Consider the following 9,215-nt stretch of genomic DNA (forward strand, 5'->3'; position numbering starts at 1 on the left):
AAATACTTTAAAGAAAATGTTTATCTTATATTTGTACATGATTGCACTCAGTAATACATGGAAGAGCAGCCACTGAAGTGGGAGGATCATAAGCCCAATGTATGTGAAGAGAGAGAGCAATAAATTTGATTCTTCTCAGCATTTTTCTGTTACAGGTTTTGAGAAACTTGTTAGATTTTAGTACCTGCAAATGTAAATGAAACCAACATAAAATACCATACATAACCTTATTACTTTAAATAACATAGAAAATATGGATTGGAAGACTCGTGTGCATGTTCTTTTTTTCTGTCTTAGACCTGAATAAAGCTGTAAAGAAGAAATTAATGCTCTAGTAAGTCACTGTCAACTCTTGCAAGTCCATTTGGGAGAAAATTTGACACTCCATTTTTTTTTTCTTGTTGTCCTTCTATCTCCTACTCTCCTTTCTGTGTATGTTTATTATTTGCCTCATTTCTGTGAAAACAAATCAGGCTCCATTAATAAAAGCAAAAACTGTTTAAGGCCATCCATCTTACTCTTTCTCCTCAAAGGTTTGCTGCCACTTGTTCTATCACAGAGGACTGCAAAACTTTTTTGCTCCACATTGTTACCCTCTAAAGATAAAATGAATAAATTGCTGAAGAAGATGTTGAAAGACTCTTAATGGTGCATTTATGATCATAACATACGTATTTGTGAGACCTAAGGATTTTTATTCATTCTATTTTTGTTCAATGTAAAATCAAGATTAACTTCTTAGATTTTCTGGACATCCTCGTTGTATAAATTTAATTTTTTACTCCTTTTCCTTGTACAACTTCTGAAATCTGACAGTAAGAACATTTTTATTTTTGTCTCAAACCTCTTTTTTATTCTTTGTCCATCTATTTTTTTTTTCCCCCTATGATGCTTCTTATAACTTTACCAATTACTTTGTGTTCCATTTCATTACGTTATTTATTTTTGCTTTTTCTTTAGGGCAGGATATGTCTACTGCTATGCATCTGCACAGTTCCTACAATGGAGCTTTGATCCTGGTTGGATTGCTTAAGTGCCATTAACATAAACGTGGTTAACAAAAATAGTAGTTTCAGCTTAGTATTTTTCATGCTAAATCAGGTTCAAAACTAGAAGAATAAAAGTTTTTTTGTAAGAAACATAAACATCCATGTTGATTTCATAAGTGAAACTGATTCTGTTTTTGAAGAGCGGAAGAAATTTAAATAATTCATCTGAAAGCAAAGTTCACTTCTGTTTCTATATTCTCAGAAGTGAATCATCAGATTAAACTAGCATGCCACAGTTTAGTGGTAAACCTCTAACACTACCAAATCTACATATGTAGATTTTGCTTTAATGTCACAGGCAACAGAATGTAATCAACTAACAAACAAAACAAGCAAACAGAAAATTCACATCCAAATAAACCAGAAAGAGGAGTTTATAGACACTCTACAGAACTGTTAGCTGTGCTATGCTTTTCAAAAGCTGGAATTTGTCCTACAGACATCTCAGAAGTTGCACATCTGTCCAAGAAGAATCATTGCACTTTATTTCTACTGTACATGTTTATCTTATATCTTATTCTTCATTACTGTTATGTACTATGCAAAATACATAAAGAAAAAAAGCGGTAATCAAACTATACATACTGTGAGCAGGGCTTTGTGAAGGCTGCAGTACTGTACAGAAGAAAGCCTTGAACAGATCTATCTCAAATTCAGGGTAATAATACATTTATTTCCTACCCACATTGCTCATGTAATCCACCAACTATTTTAGGAACGCCTAGATTCTTAAAAATACAGAAATTAAAGTGATTTCCTGATCAACCCTTACAGAAAGACACAAGTTTAAACATGAAAGCAACTATGAATGCTTTGGAGAGAAAAAAATAGAATGTAATGTTAATAATCCCTGTAATGTTAATAAGCTAAATAACAGTTTCAAAGTTTAGTATCTTGATGCTTTACGGAGCTCCCATAAAATGGCTCTGAGCCTTCCCTTTCTAATGATTTTGCACACCCACGCAACTTGCTCTGTGGGGATGGAAGATAACAGGATTTAGATCCTTGACACACTGCAATTGATTTAACAATAAATATTGTCCATCCTAGTTTTGGGTTACTATAAGATGAAAGCAAAAATGTATATACTGATCTACTGGTTTTCTTTTAAAAAACATTCATCTGATGCTGAAGGCTAATTCTGTAAAGCTGAAACTTAAATCCCAGCAGAAACAGGTTCCCAGATATTAAAAACAAACAAACAAACAAACAAAAAAAAAATCATAAAAGTATGTATAATGAAATCTTTAGGCATGTGACAAACTTTGTTTTATATATTATATGATTTCAGAACATCTGTCACACACACTCACAAACTTTCCTTAGAAGGAGAAGCAGAAGTTTAGATGATGATAAAGTTATGTTCTTACCACATTAGACGGTTCCAATTTCTTCCTTCTAGCAAGGTCAGTGATATTATTGCCATTGTAGTTGATGCTCTCCATACAGCCTTTGAAATTTTTTTCTGCTGTTAGAATTTGGCTTCCCAGAAAAAGGCATGCCTCCAAAGGTTATCTTTGAATGTATCAGAAAATGGAAGACAGTTACTGGAGGACAAGGGCTTAGAATTTTTGCTTACTAGAAAAAGAAAGTATCAAACAAGTACTGGAAAAGTAGGAAAAGGTTAAGTTTCAAGGACATTTCCATCAGAAAGAATGGAAATGAAGAAAGAACGGAGCCCCCAGGCTGGTTGTTGAGTGAGAATTACTGCTTACCCAGCATCCGTTTGCTTCATCAAATGTCCCCCATCTGCTCACAGAAACCTCTCTAAGATGCTTTTCTGAAGAATATTTGGCAGCATATTTCCCAGGGCTGATGCCTAGAGGAGAGGGTTACATGGAGACTTGCTGTCTATCTTGATGGCAAACCCCTCCTAAGTAGGAATCCAGAGCTGGTGACTCACTTTGTAGTCTTGTATAGGCCTGGGGCAAGACAACATTATGGCAGTGGGGAGATATTCATGGTCAGGCTGGACAGGCCTCTGAGGTCTCTGACCTCTGTGGGTGTCCCTGTTCATTACTGGGGAACTGGACTCAATGGTCTGTAAGAGTCCCTTCCAACTCAAAAAAAAATTCTATGATTCTATGATTCTATGAATATTCCTGGTTTTATTACAAGTACAAATACTGATAAAGCCTACATTCAAATTGTTTATTCCTTGCTTTTGGAGAAGCTAAAACACTAGCACTAAGAGTTTTAATCAACGTAGATAATAGCTTGTCAGTTGTTATGCACAGTGGTACGTGCACCCAGTTTGAAATTTCAGTGCCATTAATGTTTTTAATTTTTTAAGTGATATGACACAGTACATGCAATCAACAATAATGAACATACCATGGTTCAGGACCCCTGATCTCTCAGCTAGTAATTTAAAATATTTTCACGTGTAGAGACAAGACAAGTATTATGTCCTAAATGGAGTCTAGGTCCCCAGCACTATTTCTCTCTCTATTTGATCCCTAAAAACAACTGTTTTCTTGCCAAAGATTTTGCATCGTTAAATCTCCTTTCTGAAACAATGAATATTGTGTAGTTGCAGGCCACTTTTTCAAACCTGTGGACATTCCCTTTGCTTCTACTTCTTTAAGCAACCTGCAGTTGCAATACACTTTTGCAGTACAGTCTTGAACCTCTTTATTCCTTGTTTTTCAGTCACCATGGGCTGTGTCTGTGCTGTCTTTGTAACCAGGACCAGGGAATGACCTCTTTTCTCCCAGTCAGTTTTCTCAACACATCTACTGGTGTGGATGAAGCAAGCAAAGGCAACAAGAAAAGCAAATACAATTATACTAGCAAGCAGGAGTATCATTTATTATAGATGATAATCACATGTTGGTTTGTCACTAGGTGTGTTTAATCAACAACTTTCTTTTTGAAATAAGAGTGAAGATAAAAGAAAAGTTCAAATAGGATTCCTACATGTCTCGTTTTCATTAAAGATTAGATCTGCTACAACACGATGAACTGAGGATAATATAATGTAACGTCCAAACACTTTTTTTCAAGTAATGTTAACACTGAATGAAAGGTATACAGGCTTCAATGAAATTAGGCAGTTGAGGCCTAGTTGAATGCTATTTGTTGTTGAATGGTATTTGTGACAGTGTTGAAAGAAATGGCTGATGTTATTGTAAAGTTACTGTCTGTCATCTATGAAAAACGGTGTTCTGCACAGGTCTGTGAGTGTTAGAAATGGGCTTTCTTGAAGAGCTGTCTTTATGGAAAAGGAGGCATTGCTTGCAAACTGGTAAATTGGGGAAAAAAAAAAAAAAAGTAACATTTCTGATTTCCAATTTAGTTATTAGAAAATCCCCATCATCTCTCTTTATATTATATGAATACTCCATGGTGTCCTTGGGATGACAAGATGCCTGTACTGCTATTTAGATATGCACAAATACAACAAATCCATGGGCAGATCTTTCCCCTACTGCATTTTTTTAATGTATTTCTTTATTGCTAAACTAAAAGGAAAATAATAGTAGAAAAAATTCAATCACCTTAATCAGCACATGCAAGTCTTAAAAATCTTTTTCTTGCTCTGTAATACTGAAAAGACCTGATGGGAAATGTTACCTTCCAAATTTTGCTCTGTGTATATGCATTTCCTATTTAAACCCTCACTCAGCAAGAGAAGGAAAAACACTTCTCAGTTTCAGTGTAAGTGCCCCATGGAATTTTCTACAGGAAAAATATCACTTTAGATCTGTCAGACAATAACATTTTATTACCTCAAGGATGTTATCTGAACCTGAGGTCTAATATCTAAATGAACTGCAGTTCAGATTATTTGAGATTTAGCAGAAAGACAGAGGGATGGAAAGTTTCATAGAAAGATTCTATGGGGAGAAGTCTCATTCATTTATTGTGGATAAATATGATGAAAAGGTATTCATATACCAAGTTTTAATAACTGTATGGTTAACAGGAGGAACAGTAGACAGCTTTGAGCAGTAGCTGACATACAGAACAGGAGAGTTGGAAGAGTAATATTTCCAAGAAGATTAATTTAATTTAAAGGCAGAATGTTTTTTGGCTATTGGAAAGTTCTCTGTTGTGTTGAGCAAAAGGATAGATATACTGGCTGAAAATAAACCTGTAAAAGTGAGGTAATGCATTTACTAAAACAACAATAATTGCTATATCAGGATGGATCATATATTAAAGGCAATAAAACTCTGATTAATAGCTGTCAGGTTATTTCTTTATTTTCTCAAATATTTATTTGAGCGCAACATACTATAAATACTTTAAAGAAAATGTTTATCTTATATTTGTACATGATTGCACTCAGTAATACATGGAAGAGCAGCCACTGAAGTGGGAGGATCATAAGCCCAATGTATGTGAAGAGAGAGAGCAATAAATTTGATTCTTCTCAGCATTTTTCTGTTACAGGTTTTGAGAAACTTGTTAGATTTTAGTACCTGCAAATGTAAATGAAACCAACATAAAATACCATACATAACCTTATTACTTTAAATAACATAGAAAATATGGATTGGAAGACTCGTGTGCATGTTCTTTTTTTCTGTCTTAGACCTGAATAAAGCTGTAAAGAAGAAATTAATGCTCTAGTAAGTCACTGTCAACTCTTGCAAGTCCATTTGGGAGAAAATTTGACACTCCATTTTTTTTTTCTTGTTGTCCTTCTATCTCCTACTCTCCTTTCTGTGTATGTTTATTATTTGCCTCATTTCTGTGAAAACAAATCAGGCTCCATTAATAAAAGCAAAAACTGTTTAAGGCCATCCATCTTACTCTTTCTCCTCAAAGGTTTGCTGCCACTTGTTCTATCACAGAGGACTGCAAAACTTTTTTGCTCCACATTGTTACCCTCTAAAGATAAAATGAATAAATTGCTGAAGAAGATGTTGAAAGACTCTTAATGGTGCATTTATGATCATAACATACGTATTTGTGAGACCTAAGGATTTTTATTCATTCTATTTTTGTTCAATGTAAAATCAAGATTAACTTCTTAGATTTTCTGGACATCCTCGTTGTATAAATTTAATTTTTTACTCCTTTTCCTTGTACAACTTCTGAAATCTGACAGTAAGAACATTTTTATTTTTGTCTCAAACCTCTTTTTTATTCTTTGTCCATCTATTTTTTTTTTCCCCCTATGATGCTTCTTATAACTTTACCAATTACTTTGTGTTCCATTTCATTACGTTATTTATTTTTGCTTTTTCTTTAGGGCAGGATATGTCTACTGCTATGCATCTGCACAGTTCCTACAATGGAGCTTTGATCCTGGTTGGATTGCTTAAGTGCCATTAACATAAACGTGGTTAACAAAAATAGTAGTTTCAGCTTAGTATTTTTCATGCTAAATCAGGTTCAAAACTAGAAGAATAAAAGTTTTTTTGTAAGAAACATAAACATCCATGTTGATTTCATAAGTGAAACTGATTCTGTTTTTGAAGAGCGGAAGAAATTTAAATAATTCATCTGAAAGCAAAGTTCACTTCTGTTTCTATATTCTCAGAAGTGAATCATCAGATTAAACTAGCATGCCACAGTTTAGTGGTAAACCTCTAACACTACCAAATCTACATATGTAGATTTTGCTTTAATGTCACAGGCAACAGAATGTAATCAACTAACAAACAAAACAAGCAAACAGAAAATTCACATCCAAATAAACCAGAAAGAGGAGTTTATAGACACTCTACAGAACTGTTAGCTGTGCTATGCTTTTCAAAAGCTGGAATTTGTCCTACAGACATCTCAGAAGTTGCACATCTGTCCAAGAAGAATCATTGCACTTTATTTCTACTGTACATGTTTATCTTATATCTTATTCTTCATTACTGTTATGTACTATGCAAAATACATAAAGAAAAAAAGCGGTAATCAAACTATACATAGTGTGAGCAGGGCTTTGTGAAGGCTGCAGTACTGTACAGAAGAAAGCCTTGAACAGATCTATCTCAAATTCAGGGTAATAATACATTTATTTCCTACCCACATTGCTCATGTAATCCACCAACTATTTTAGGAACGCCTAGATTCTTAAAAATACAGAAATTAAAGTGATTTCCTGATCAACCCTTACAGAAAGACACAAGTTTAAACATGAAAGCAACTATGAATGCTTTGGAGAGAAAAAAATAGAATGTAATGTTAATAATCCCTGTAATGTTAATAAGCTAAATAACAGTTTCAAAGTTTAGTATCTTGATGCTTTACGGAGCTCCCATAAAATGGCTCTGAGCCTTCCCTTTCTAATGATTTTGCACACCCACGCAACTTGCTCTGTGGGGATGGAAGATAACAGGATTTAGATCCTTGACACACTGCAATTGATTTAACAATAAATATTGTCCATCCTAGTTTTGGGTTACTATAAGATGAAAGCAAAAATGTATATACTGATCTACTGGTTTTCTTTTAAAAAACATTCATCTGATGCTGAAGGCTAATTCTGTAAAGCTGAAACTTAAATCCCAGCAGAAACAGGTTCCCAGATATTAAAAACAAACAAACAAACAAACAAAAAAAAAATCATAAAAGTATGTATAATGAAATCTTTAGGCATGTGACAAACTTTGTTTTATATATTATATGATTTCAGAACATCTGTCACACACACTCACAAACTTTCCTTAGAAGGAGAAGCAGAAGTTTAGATGATGATAAAGTTATGTTCTTACCACATTAGACGGTTCCAATTTCTTCCTTCTAGCAAGGTCAGTGATATTATTGCCATTGTAGTTGATGCTCTCCATACAGCCTTTGAAATTTTTTTCTGCTGTTAGAATTTGGCTTCCCAGAAAAAGGCATGCCTCCAAAGGTTATCTTTGAATGTATCAGAAAATGGAAGACAGTTACTGGAGGACAAGGGCTTAGAATTTTTGCTTACTAGAAAAAGAAAGTATCAAACAAGTACTGGAAAAGTAGGAAAAGGTTAAGTTTCAAGGACATTTCCATCAGAAAGAATGGAAATGAAGAAAGAACGGAGCCCCCAGGCTGGTTGTTGAGTGAGAATTACTGCTTACCCAGCATCCGTTTGCTTCATCAAATGTCCCCCATCTGCTCACAGAAACCTCTCTAAGATGCTTTTCTGAAGAATATTTGGCAGCATATTTCCCAGGGCTGATGCCTAGAGGAGAGGGTTACATGGAGACTTGCTGTCTATCTTGATGGCAAACCCCTCCTAAGTAGGAATCCAGAGCTGGTGACTCACTTTGTAGTCTTGTATAGGCCTGGGGCAAGACAACATTATGGCAGTGGGGAGATATTCATGGTCAGGCTGGACAGGCCTCTGAGGTCTCTGACCTCTGTGGGTGTCCCTGTTCATTACTGGGGAACTGGACTCAATGGTCTGTAAGAGTCCCTTCCAACTCAAAAAAAAATTCTATGATTCTATGATTCTATGAATATTCCTGGTTTTATTACAAGTACAAATACTGATAAAGCCTACATTCAAATTGTTTATTCCTTGCTTTTGGAGAAGCTAAAACACTAGCACTAAGAGTTTTAATCAACGTAGATAATAGCTTGTCAGTTGTTATGCACAGTGGTACGTGCACCCAGTTTGAAATTTCAGTGCCATTAATGTTTTTAATTTTTTAAGTGATATGACACAGTACATGCAATCAACAATAATGAACATACCATGGTTCAGGACCCCTGATCTCTCAGCTAGTAATTTAAAATATTTTCACGTGTAGAGACAAGACAAGTATTATGTCCTAAATGGAGTCTAGGTCCCCAGCACTATTTCTCTCTCTATTTGATCCCTAAAAACAACTGTTTTCTTGCCAAAGATTTTGCATCGTTAAATCTCCTTTCTGAAACAATGAATATTGTGTAGTTGCAGGCCACTTTTTCAAACCTGTGGACATTCCCTTTGCTTCTACTTCTTTAAGCAACCTGCAGTTGCAATACACTTTTGCAGTACAGTCTTGAACCTCTTTATTCCTTGTTTTTCAGTCACCATGGGCTGTGTCTGTGCTGTCTTTGTAACCAGGACCAGGGAATGACCTCTTTTCTCCCAGTCAGTTTTCTCAACACATCTACTGGTGTGGATGAAGCAAGCAAAGGCAACAAGAAAAGCAAATACAATTATACTAGCAAGCAGGAGTATCATTTATTATAGATGATAATCACATGTTGGTTTGTCACTAGGTGTGTTTAATCAACAACTTTCTTTTT

This window comes from Phasianus colchicus, chromosome 7 (genome assembly GCF_987193195.1).
Source record: "Phasianus colchicus chromosome 7, bPhaCol1.hap1.1, whole genome shotgun sequence".
Classification (NCBI taxonomy): Eukaryota; Metazoa; Chordata; class Aves; order Galliformes; family Phasianidae; genus Phasianus; species Phasianus colchicus.